We start from the raw sequence: 14,116 nt of genomic DNA on the forward strand, positions 1-14,116 counted from the left end.
CACTGATCTCTCTGAACTCTGAATCCAGCATTTTATGTGCCCAGATGGTCTCCAAAGGCATGCTGCTTCTCTGCTCTCCCTGCTCACTTATTCCTCTCGACCCCTCCCCCCTCCATAGGTTATAATGGACTTTACTTTGCTCCCCAACTTATATGTGAAGCATAGGGCTAAATCATCATGTGAGCAAGCCTAAATGTGCTATATAATTGCAGATGCATGTGTATGTAAAAAAATTATAGAACAAGGTCAGGTCACCGTGTGAATATGTCCCAATATTGACGGCAACCCTCTTGGTAAGGAGCAGGTGATAAGAAATGGGCCGTTCACCCAGGTATGCAGTCCATAAAAGTAGAAGAAAATCACAGCTCCAAAAAAAGGAGTTAAAATGTCCAAAAATCTTTATTCCAAAGCATATTAAAAAACAGTAAAGAAAAAAGGAGGTTTATAGGTCCTCTAGACAAGTCTAAATGAGGTAAATAACAAGATGTGGAGATGATTTGCAGGATAATTTTACTGGTAGATAATTAAAAAATGTAATGTAACCAAAAGCATGATAAAAACATGGATTAAATCGCAAGTGACATGGTAGAACACAGATAGATACAGGTATATTATATAGAATGTATAATTTGTACCAAAAAAAGAACGATAACAATAAATAGGAAAAGTAAGGATAAGAAAAAAATAAAAATAACAATAAAAAATGAAAAATGAAAAATGGAGAGATGAAAAATAAAATGAAAAAATCAAAAAATGGAGTGATGAAAAAATAATAAATGAGAAAGATGAAAAAACGCTGATAAAAAGGTTAAAAAATTGTGCACATAATTGGTATACCAAATAAACTCAATTCATCAGCACTATGTGCTAGAATTAATAATGATAAATCATATATAGAGCCAAGTTCATAGTAAAATGGCGCTTTTGTACCACTTAGTTATGTCACACATGTATGAATGTGTGCTACTCAAAACCAGTTGTAAAGTCTTACGTGGTAGCACTCATATGGCGAACTGTTCATATGGCAAATGCGCCTGATATACAGTCAGCTGAAATAGGTTGAGTAATAGTTATCGCATATATGTAGCGATGAGCATGCGTTTGCTAATAAAGTTAAGTGGTGTATGTTACACCTCTCACCGTTCCTGCGGAATGTAGGGTCCCCGGAGTGGCTGGCTCGTATGTTCAGACTTGCCGGTCTTGATTAAGCTGTTCCTGCACTGGAGGCGAACGACGTGCTCAGACGCTGAGAGCGAGTACCATGCTCTGATGCTGGGAGCAAGTGCCGTGCTTAGGTGCTGGAAGCGAGTGCCGTGCTCAGCCCAGGTATATATACAGATCGGAGCTCCGTACATGCGCAGTGAGGTGTGTTGCCCGCGGGACCTCGTGGTGGTTTTAGCGCCAAATTGGATATTTGGAAAAAGCTGTAAGCGTGGTAAGCTTTTAGGTAATGGTTCTTAGGTAAGGTTCTGTTGATGGCTGATAAGATATTGTTAGTAGCTGGACGCGTTTCGATACTTTCTTAGTATCTTTTTCAACAGCAAGAAAGAAAATAATGATCAAGTCCTGGTATTGATGAGTATATATGTATAGCAGGCTGGTCCTGATTGGTTGGATTTAATTATAATCCGGTAATTATCAAGGTCAGGTGCACCAAATATAGAAGCAATTTGATATAATGCAGTATGCTTTCATGGTGGATTAGTTATAATTCATAGTAATATAGTAGATTTACACAATAAAAAAGAGATTGGAACAGTACAATGAACTTATGTATAATTAATGATTAGTGTATTCAAAACAAATATTTAACGACAAAGAGACATACTACAAATTGTTATTCATATTGAAATGATGTTCTAACCAATATAGTTCTTTCAATATGTGTGTTTAAATTATACATGGAAAAGAACAGAATGTATATAGTGTCATTTGTGATCTGTATCTTATGATAAAAATAGTTGCAATATTATGTATAAAATCATATTAAGAACTGGTACGGATTGCAAGGGACAGTGTGGAAGAAGGTCTATATCTACTGTATGGATGTATGACTTCCAGCTTAGGACTAGTGATAAGGGAAGACCCCTAGGGATTAATCCCAGAGTCCGTCACCGCGCTGATAAACAGCCTAGGCAGGTGACGGGCTGTGAGAGAGAGCCCCAGAGGTCCAGATCTAGATGAAACCGAAAATTTCAAGTTCTTCATTTAAGCCTTTTGGGGATATTGTTTCAAAATCGTAAATAAAGCGGGATTCTGCTCTGGACATGGATGCTATAAAATCACCTCCTCTCCAACTGTGCTTGACTGATTGTAGGGCTGCAAACTGAATTTCAGAGATATCACTGTTATGAAATTGTTTGAAGTGTGCAGAAAGGGGATGTTTTTCATTGCCTTTTTGTATATTGTAAAAGTGCTCATGTATACGGGTTTTGAGTTGTCTTTTGGTTCTACCGATATATTGTTTTGCACATGGGCATTGGACGATATAGATGATACCCTTTGTTTGGCATGTAAGTAGTTCAGATATGTTCCATGTATAATTATTGGCAGTGGATGTAAATTTGGATGTTTTTCTTGGAAATTTGGTACGTTTGCAACAGAAACAAGTACCGCACCTAAAGAAACCTTGTGTGGATAGCCATGTGGATGATGATTGTTTATATGACAAATCTTTAACAGTGGGGGCTACTCTAAGGCCAAGGTTCGGTGCCTTCGTGAAGATGATTGGTGGTTTAGATGGTAGCAATGCTGCTAGTGTCTTATCTTGGCACAAAATTGGCCAATTTTTTTGTATAATCTTCTCAATCTGCTTATGTTGTGGATTGTAAGGTAGTATGATTTTGGAGATACTTGTGTCACTAGAGGTGGTGTTTGATGGTGATGTTTTGTTGAAATAGGTAGTTCTATCTGTTTTCCTAATTTTATCTAGGGATTTTTGGATAACAGTATCAGGGTAGTTCTTTGCTTTGAATTGTTCAGACAGAACTTGTGCTTCCTTTTCAAAATTTTCTTCCATGGTACAGTTTCGTTTGAGACGTCTGAATTGGCTCGTAGGGATATTAAGGAGCCATCTGGGGAGATGGCAACTGGAAAAGAGAATAAAACTGTTTTTTGCTGTAGGTTTGGTGTATGTTTGACACATGAGTTTGTCTTTCTCAGCTGTGATGAGGAGATCTAGAAATTCCACTTGTTGTTTGCTAATGTGAGGTGTAAATTTTAGGTTGAAGTTATTGATATCCAGAGCAGAAATGAAACTGGTGAGGTCTGTTTGTGGGCCTTTCCAAATGAGAATAATGTCATCTATATAACGTTTCCAGATTAATAGATTCGAGTTTAGATGTGGAGTGATTGTGATGGATTCCCAGAAAGCCATGAATAGATTCGCATAACTAGGGGCAAATCTTGTGCCCATAGCTGTACCTGTGAGTTGATTGTAATAATTGTTGTTAAAGTGAAAGTAATTGTGAGTGAGTATGAAATGGATGGCTTGGAGAGTGAATTCTATCTGATTTGTCGGCATGGTTGTCTGTTCCAGAAAGTATTTGATTGCGGTTAAACCTTGTTCATGATTAATAATTGTGTACAGTGACTGGACATCTAAAGTAGCCATGATGTGGTCTGATTGCCAAGCAAAGGTCTCTATGAATTGAACTACTTGTGTGGTGTCTTTGATATATGATGTTGTGGTTTGTACTATGGGTTGAAGTATGCGATCAATATAGTTGGATAGATTTGATGTCAGAGATTGGATGCCTGATATGATCGGGCGACCGGGAGGGTTTTGAGGGTTCTTATGTATTTTTGGAATACAATAGAATACGGGTAATCTTTTTTGAGTTCCTGTGATAAAGTCATATTCTTTCGTGTTGATGATTTCTTCTTCCACTGCTGGATCACAGAGATTTTTTAATTCCAATTCGTAAACATTAATTGGGTCGGTTTTGAGTTGTTGGTATGTAGAGGTGTCAGAAAGTTGTTTAAGGCATTCTTCATTGTATTGAGTAGTGTCCAAAATGACTATTCCTCCACCTTTGTCAGCTGGGCGTATGGTGATATTGTTATTGGCTTGTAACTCTTTAATTGCCTGTCGTTCTTTGTATGTGAGATTGTTTCTAAGTTTTGTATTGTGTTGTAGATTGCGGATGTCGGTTTCTACTGTTTTCTTAAATGTAATGATCTCCTGACCCGCTTCTTGTCTCGGATAAAATTTGGATTGTAATGTGCAGTTAGTATGAATATGACAGTCTTGTTTTTTGTTTTGTTGTTCTAGAGGATTTTTGATAAAGTATTTTGTAAGACATAATTTTCTAATATATTTCTCTAGTCCTATGTAGGTGTCAAACTTATTGAGTGAATTGTTGGGTGCAAATTTTAAGCCTTTGTTCAAAAGCGAGATTTGGGGATTGGTGAGTTGGATAGAGCTAAGGTTGATGATAGAATCTACTAACGAGTCTTGCCCATTTTTCTTGGTTGGTGTTCGATTTGGTCTACGTCTGCGGATTCGTTTACGAGTGGTCTTTTCTTGGGTGTTATGGTGTCTAGTTGTCTGTGTGGGGGTCCTTGTGTATTGTGTTTGACCATTGGGTATGGTATTGGGTGTTGATGTCTGTGTTGTGTTGATGTCTGATATCTGGGCTGGGATCTGTATTGAGTTGGAGAGTATTGGTAGTGCCGGGTCTGATGATGAGTGGATGATTGGTAAGGGTGTGATGGATGGTGTCGAGGATATGGATTCGGTGATTTGGGACTGAATGAGTAATATGTTGGATGACGTGTGTCTGGTTTGTATGGAGGTGGATGAGTGGATCTCTCTAAAAAATGACAGTTGGTGTTTGATGCAAGCGGGGCATATCTATTATGGATCGGGATATCCAATAGTGGTAATGACATAGCAGAGCCATGTTTGTTTGTGGTTAAAGAAGGTGTATGAGTACGGTTCTCTTGCCATTTGATTTTCCTGGCTTTTTTCTGCATAATTTCATGTTCTAACTGATCTAACTTCTTGCAAGCACTAGTCTGGTACCTCGTATATTCTTCTGTTATTGGATGTGTTTCCAATTTGATTTTAATGGTGGATATCTGGTTGTCTAGTTGGACTAGAAGTTCTTGTCTCCTTTCTATTACCATCTGGACTAAGGCAATAGATTGAACTTTAAAGAAGGATTCCCATTTGTTGGTAAATTCTTCATTAATTAAATCATTGGCAGGTAATTTGTGCAATGTAAGACCTTTTGGTAGTAGGTCTAATTCTAGGTAGTGGTTGAGGCTTTTGATTTCCCATTGTTTGTGGAGTATTGTTTCAAGGTCTCTGAATGTTTTTGATAATGAGGCATCTTTAGTGGTGTCAGGTTGTTGTATAGTGTCGTTGAATGAGAATTCTGCAATGGTACGTTTTTTGGATTCTAAATGGGACCAAATGTCCATAATGATGGCTATTAGCAGGTACTTCAAACACTGGAGGGTATGGAAATAGATAGCACAAGTGGTAGTTAGTGTGAGTTCTACTGCTAATGACTTGGCGAGGTTAACCTATATGTTGTCTATACCCTAAAGACAATGGTAAATGTAGTAAAGAAAAAAGGAGGTTTATAGGTCCTCTAGACAAGTCTAAATGAGGTAAATAACAAGATGTGGAGATGATTTGCAGGATAATTTTACTGGTAGATAATTAAAAAATGTAATGTAACCAAAAGCATGATAAAAACATGGATTAAATCGCAAGTGACATGGTAGAACACAGATAGATACAGGTATATTATATAGAATGTATAATTTGTACCAAAAAAAGAACGATAACAATAAATAGGAAAAGTAAGGATAAGAAAAAAATAAAAATAACAATAAAAAATGAAAAATGAAAAATGGAGAGATGAAAAATAAAATGAAAAAATCAAAAAATGGAGTGATGAAAAAATAATAAATGAGAAAGATGAAAAAACGCTGATAAAAAGGTTAAAAAATTGTGCACATAATTGGTATACCAAATAAACTCAATTCATCAGCACTATGTGCTAGAATTAATAATGATAAATCATATATAGAGCCAAGTTCATAGTAAAATGGCGCTTTTGTACCACTTAGTTATGTCACACATGTATGAATGTGTGCTACTCAAAACCAGTTGTAAAGTCTTACGTGGTAGCACTCATATGGCGAACTGTTCATATGGCAAATGCGCCTGATATACAGTCAGCTGAAATAGGTTGAGTAATAATTATCGCATATATGTAGCGATGAGCATGCGTTTGCTAATAAAGTTAAGTGGTGTATGTTACACCTCTCACCGTTCCTGCGGAATGTAGGGTCCCCGGAGTGGCTGGCTCGTATGTTCAGACTTGCCGGTCTTGATTAAGCTGTTCCTGCACTGGAGGCGAACGACGTGCTCAGACGCTGAGAGCGAGTACCATGCAAGTCTGAACATACGAGCCAGCCACTCCGGGGACCCTACATTCCGCAGGAACGGTGAGAGGTGTAACATACACCACTTAACTTTATTAGCAAACGCATGCTCATCGCTACATATATGCGATAACTATTACTCAACCTATTTCAGCTGACTGTATATCAGGCGCATTTGCCATATGAACAGTTCGCCATATGAGTGCTACCACGTAAGACTTTACAACTGGTTTTGAGTAGCACACATTCATACATGTGTGACATAACTAAGTGGTACAAAAGCGCCATTTTACTATGAACTTGGCTCTATATATGATTTATCATTATTAATTCTAGCACATAGTGCTGATGAATTGAGTTTATTTGGTATACCAATTATGTGCACAATTTTTTAACCTTTTTATCAGCGTTTTTTCATCTTTCTCATTTATTATTTTTTCATCACTCCATTTTTTGATTTTTTCATTTTATTTTTCATCTCTCCATTTTTCATTTTTCATTTTTTATTGTTATTTTTATTTTTTTCTTATCCTTACTTTTCCTATTTATTGTTATCGTTCTTTTTTTGGTACAAATTATACATTCTATATAATATACCTGTATCTATCTGTGTTCTACCATGTCACTTGCGATTTAATCCATGTTTTTATCATGCTTTTGGTTACATTACATTTTTTAATTATCTACCAGTAAAATTATCCTGCAAATCATCTCCACATCTTGTTATTTACCTCATTTAGACTTGTCTAGAGGACCTATAAACCTCCTTTTTTCTTTACTACATTTACCATTGTCTTTAGGGTATAGACAACATATAGGTTAACCTCGCCAAGTCATTAGCAGTAGAACTCACACTAACTACCACTTGTGCTATCTATTTCCATACCCTCCAGTGTTTGAAGTACCTGCTAATAGCCATCATTATGGACATTTGGTCCCATTTAGAATCCAAAAAACGTACCATTGCAGAATTCTCATTCAACGACACTATACAACAACCTGACACCACTAAAGATGCCTCATTATCAAAAACATTCAGAGACCTTGAAACAATACTCCACAAACAATGGGAAATCAAAAGCCTCAACCACTACCTAGAATTAGACCTACTACCAAAAGGTCTTACATTGCACAAATTACCTGCCAATGATTTAATTAATGAAGAATTTACCAACAAATGGGAATCCTTCTTTAAAGTTCAATCTATTGCCTTAGTCCAGATGGTAATAGAAAGGAGACAAGAACTTCTAGTCCAACTAGACAACCAGATATCCACCATTAAAATCAAATTGGAAACACATCCAATAACAGAAGAATATACGAGGTACCAGACTAGTGCTTGCAAGAAGTTAGATCAGTTAGAACATGAAATTATGCAGAAAAAAGCCAGGAAAATCAAATGGCAAGAGAACCGTACTCATACACCTTCTTTAACCACAAACAAACATGGCTCTGCTATGTCATTACCACTATTGGATATCCCGATCCATAATAGATATGCCCCGCTTGCATCAAACACCAACTGTCATTTTTTAGAGAGATCCACTCATCCACCTCCATACAAACCAGACACACGTCATCCAACATATTACTCATTCAGTCCCAAATCACCGAATCCATATCCTCGACACCATCCATCACACCCTTACCAATCATCCACTCATCATCAGACCCGGCACTACCAATACTCTCCAACTCAATACAGATCCCAGCCCAGATATCAGACATCAACACAACACAGACATCAACACCCAATACCATACCCAATGGTCAAACACAATACACAAGGACCCCCACACAGACAACTAGACACCATAACACCCAAGAAAAGACCACTCGTAAACGAATCCGCAGACGTAGACCAAATCGAACACCAACCAAGAAAAATGGGCAAGACTCGTTAGTAGATTCTATCATCAACCTTAGCTCTATCCAACTCACCAATCCCCAAATCTCGCTTTTGAACAAAGGCTTAAAATTTGCACCCAACAATTCACTCAATAAGTTTGACACCTACATAGGACTAGAGAAATATATTAGAAAATTATGTCTTACAAAATACTTTATCAAAAATCCTCTAGAACAACAAAACAAAAAACAAGACTGTCATATTCATACTAACTGCACATTACAATCCAAATTTTATCCGAGACAAGAAGCGGGTCAGGAGATCATTACATTTAAGAAAACAGTAGAAACCGACATCCGCAATCTACAACACAATACAAAACTTAGAAACAATCTCACATACAAAGAACGACAGGCAATTAAAGAGTTACAAGCCAATAACAATATCACCATACGCCCAGCTGACAAAGGTGGAGGAATAGTCATTTTGGACACTACTCAATACAATGAAGAATGCCTTAAACAACTTTCTGACACCTCTACATACCAACAACTCAAAACCGACCCAATTAATGTTTACGAATTGGAATTAAAAAATCTCTGTGATCCAGCAGTGGAAGAAGAAATCATCAACACGAAAGAATATGACTTTATCACAGGAACTCAAAAAAGATTACCCGTATTCTATTGTATTCCAAAAATACATAAGAACCCTCAAAACCCTCCCGGTCGCCCGATCATATCAGGCATCCAATCTCTGACATCAAATCTATCCAACTATATTGATCGCATACTTCAACCCATAGTACAAACCACAACATCATATATCAAAGACACCACACAAGTAGTTCAATTCATAGAGACCTTTGCTTGGCAATCAGACCACATCATGGCTACTTTAGATGTCCAGTCACTGTACACAATTATTAATCATGAACAAGGTTTAACCGCAATCAAATACTTTCTGGAACAGACAACCATGCCGACAAATCAGATAGAATTCACTCTCCAAGCCATCCATTTCATACTCACTCACAATTACTTTCACTTTAACAACAATTATTACAATCAACTCACAGGTACAGCTATGGGCACAAGATTTGCCCCTAGTTATGCGAATCTATTCATGGCTTTCTGGGAATCCATCACAATCACTCCACATCTAAACTCGAATCTATTAATCTGGAAACGTTATATAGATGACATTATTCTCATTTGGAAAGGCCCACAAACAGACCTCACCAGTTTCATTTCTGCTCTGGATATCAATAACTTCAACCTAAAATTTACACCTCACATTAGCAAACAACAAGTGGAATTTCTAGATCTCCTCATCACAGCTGAGAAAGACAAACTCATGTGTCAAACATACACCAAACCTACAGCAAAAAACAGTTTTATTCTCTTTTCCAGTTGCCATCTCCCCAGATGGCTCCTTAATATCCCTACGAGCCAATTCAGACGTCTCAAACGAAACTGTACCATGGAAGAAAATTTTGAAAAGGAAGCACAAGTTCTGTCTGAACAATTCAAAGCAAAGAACTACCCTGATACTGTTATCCAAAAATCCCTAGATAAAATTAGGAAAACAGATAGAACTACCTATTTCAACAAAACATCACCATCAAACACCACCTCTAGTGACACAAGTATCTCCAAAATCATACTACCTTACAATCCACAACATAAGCAGATTGAGAAGATTATACAAAAAAATTGGCCAATTTTGTGCCAAGAAAAGACACTAGCAGCATTGCTACCATCTAAACCACCAATCATCTTCACGAAGGCACCGAACCTTGGCCTTAGAGTAGCCCCCACTGTTAAAGATTTGTCATATAAACAATCATCATCCACATGGCTATCCACACAAGGTTTCTTTAGGTGCGGTACTTGTTTCTGTTGCAAACGTACCAAATTTCCAAGAAAAACATCCAAATTTACATCCACTGCCAATAATTATACATGGAACATATCTGAACTACTTACATGCCAAACAAAGGGTATCATCTATATCGTCCAATGCCCATGTGCAAAACAATATATCGGTAGAACCAAAAGACAACTCAAAACCCGTATACATGAGCACTTTTACAATATACAAAAAGGCAATGAAAAACATCCCCTTTCTGCACACTTCAAACAATTTCATAACAGTGATATCTCTGAAATTCAGTTTGCAGCCCTACAATCAGTCAAGCACAGTTGGAGAGGAGGTGATTTTATAGCATCCATGTCCAGAGCAGAATCCCGCTTTATTTACGATTTTGAAACAATATCCCCAAAAGGCTTAAATGAAGAACTTGAAATTTTCGGTTTCATCTAGATCTGGACCTCTGGGGCTCTCTCTCACAGCCCGTCACCTGCCTAGGCTGTTTATCAGCGCGGTGACGGACTCTGGGATTAATCCCTAGGGGTCTTCCCTTATCACTAGTCCTAAGCTGGAAGTCATACATCCATACAGTAGATATAGACCTTCTTCCACACTGTCCCTTGCAATCCGTACCAGTTCTTAATATGATTTTATACATAATATTGCAACTATTTTTATCATAAGATACAGATCACAAATGACACTATATACATTCTGTTCTTTTCCATGTATAATTTAAACACACATATTGAAAGAACTATATTGGTTAGAACATCATTTCAATATGAATAACAATTTGTAGTATGTCTCTTTGTCGTTAAATATTTGTTTTGAATACACTAATCATTAATTATACATAAGTTCATTGTACTGTTCCAATCTCTTTTTTATTGTGTAAATCTACTATATTACTATGAATTATAACTAATCCACCATGAAAGCATACTGCATTATATCAAATTGCTTCTATATTTGGTGCACCTGACCTTGATAATTACCGGATTATAATTAAATCCAACCAATCAGGACCAGCCTGCTATACATATATACTCATCAATACCAGGACTTGATCATTATTTTCTTTCTTGCTGTTGAAAAAGATACTAAGAAAGTATCGAAACGCGTCCAGCTACTAACAATATCTTATCAGCCATCAACAGAACCTTACCTAAGAACCATTACCTAAAAGCTTACCACGCTTACAGCTTTTTCCAAATATCCAATTTGGCGCTAAAACCACCACGAGGTCCCGCGGGCAACACACCTCACTGCGCATGTACGGAGCTCCGATCTGTATATATACCTGGGCTGAGCACGGCACTCGCTTCCAGCACCTAAGCACGGCACTTGCTCCCAGCATCAGAGCATGGTACTCGCTCTCAGCGTCTGAGCACGTCGTTCGCCTCCAGTGCAGGAACAGCTTAATCAAGACCGGCAAGTCTGAACATACGAGCCAGCCACTCCGGGGACCCTACATTCCGCAGGAACGGTGAGAGGTGTAACATACACCACTTAACTTTATTAGCAAACGCATGCTCATCGCTACATATATGCGATAACTATTAATCAACCTATTTCAGCTGACTGTATATCAGGCGCATTTGCCATATGAACAGTTCGCCATATGAGTGCTACCACGTAAGACTTTACAACTGGTTTTGAGTAGCACACATTCATACATGTGTGACATAACTAAGTGGTACAAAAGCGCCATTTTACTATGAACTTGGCTCTATATATGATTTATCATTATTAATTCTAGCACATAGTGCTGATGAATTGAGTTTATTTGGTATACCAATTATGTGCACAATTTTTTAACCTTTTTATCAGCGTTTTTTCATCTTTCTCATTTATTATTTTTTCATCACTCCATTTTTTGATTTTTTCATTTTATTTTTCATCTCTCCATTTTTCATTTTTTATTGTTATTTTTATTTTTTTCTTATCCTTACTTTTCCTATTTATTGTTATCGTTCTTTTTTTGGTACAAATTATACATTCTATATAATATACCTGTATCTATCTGTGTTCTACCATGTCACTTGCGATTTAATCCATGTTTTTATCATGCTTTTGGTTACATTACATTTTTTAATTATCTACCAGTAAAATTATCCTGCAAATCATCTCCACATCTTGTTATTTACCTCATTTAGACTTGTCTAGAGGACCTATAAACCTCCTTTTTTCTTTACTACATTTACCATTGTCTTTAGGGTATAGACAACATATAGGTTAACCTCGCCAAGTCATTAGCAGTAGAACTCACACTAACTACCACTTGTGCATATTAAAAAACAACCATGTTAAAAACAGCATGTCTACGCGTTTTGGGGACAAGCCCCATAATCATGAGCATGTGTATGTGTTCATGCTTTATTGCTTTATTCCAATATCAGCATTACAGGTAGAGAATACAGCGTGCTGTGTGGGTGGGACCACAATGAAATGATAAAGTACTGCAAATAATTCAGTAACACAATGAAACTGCAATGTGTGAACACAGCCTAGATGTTCTGCAACAGTTTTGGGCAGTGAATAGGCAGGGTGGGGGACTGTGATGGAACAGCTGAGGGAAAGCATTGCATTCTGGAACTTGTAGTACTGAGTACATCTGCTCAACCAGGAAATATAGAAATAAAAAACAGAACAAAATCCCCCCAAACAAATGGATTTTTGGTAGTTTCAAAACTGGGATAGAAAGGTAAGTATTGTTATATGCTTCTGAAGACGTTTCATTTTTTTTACCCTCTACCCGGAGTTCCCCTTTAACCCAATAAGCGGAACCATCAAAGAAGAATGATTGTACTAATTATTCTACCTTTGTTTGGGTTTGTGCACACTATGGAATCCCAACAGGAAACCCGTCACGGATTCCGCAGCTCATGCCCGCTCACAGACTCTGGCGGCTACACGCGTCTCCGCCCATGCCATAGACTCCATTCTTTGGTAGGGTGGATTCCGCCGTGCGTACAAAGAATGAACCTGTGCATTTTTTGGATGGTCGGCAGAATCTGCCCGTGCATAGAATGGAGTTTATGGCGTGCGTCTGAGTCCGCGAGCCGGTGCGAGCTGTGGAATCTGCAACATTTTAGAGAGATAGAGGGGGTTTTCTATTAATAAATATATTACTTAGCAAAGGATGCCTTGGAATATGAGAAATACTTTTATGATGCAGTAACATCTCAATATTCCATGTAGCAGGAAAATTTGTGAAATAATTTCCTGCACACTGATATTGCACACTAATAGGTACTATATGAAATGACTACTTAAAACAAGCAAGTATATTGACTGCAGCTGTAACTATAAAAGATCATTGAGAAGGTTGACCTTGGGTAGAACATTCCCAAATCTTTATTAATAGTCATGAGCAATTTTCAGTCAGTAAATATTCCACAACTTTATTCTCTCTCTCATCTACTTTAAAGAATGAACGAATGCTGTGTTACATTATGGGACATCCATTATAGATGTTTTAGGATACTGACAATGTGTTGGATGAAATTTCAATGCAGGTGTTTTTAACATTGAAGATGACATATGGTGCTTGAAAGTATGAAGTATCTGCCAGCTATTCCCCAAGGGAGCACACTACCAAGGTTAGTATCAATATTTCCCTCATTAAAATACAATTTTAGTTCATAAAACAAAATTGTACTCTTTTATACATTGTTATTAAAATGTTCATCAGAATTAACTCCACATTTGCATACATTTTTTGCACCTTAAAATAAAACAGATGTCATTTTACCATTTGAACATATATACTAGAGATGTCTGAAACTGGATTTGTGCAGAATTTACTTCTGCAAAGTGAATTCCACCTGATTTGTAACAAATTCACTAAGCATGGCGGCCGAACACACATGTTTAGCTACAGTACTGTCACTTGACAGGAGCAAGAGATTATTCATAATTGCTTGTGGCAATCCAATAACCTGCAAGCCCCACTGTGATGTCAGCACCTCCCCCTCACCCTGTATATAG

General features: G+C 37.4%; 1 long non-coding RNA gene across 1 annotated transcript in view; it reads left to right on the top strand.

The window, feature by feature from the left end:
* LOC138793682 (uncharacterized) overlaps window positions 1–13,722 on the top strand; it is a 32,488-nt gene extending 18,766 nt beyond the window's left edge. Inside the window, exon 3 of the long non-coding RNA XR_011363314.1 lies at window positions 13,645–13,722. This is a non-coding gene — a long non-coding RNA (uncharacterized lncRNA). The remainder of the gene's footprint in view (window positions 1–13,644) is intronic.
* Window positions 13,723–14,116: the final 394 nt, after the last annotated feature.

Source organism: Dendropsophus ebraccatus, chromosome 5, assembly GCF_027789765.1.
Source record: "Dendropsophus ebraccatus isolate aDenEbr1 chromosome 5, aDenEbr1.pat, whole genome shotgun sequence".
Taxonomy (NCBI): Eukaryota; Metazoa; Chordata; class Amphibia; order Anura; family Hylidae; genus Dendropsophus; species Dendropsophus ebraccatus.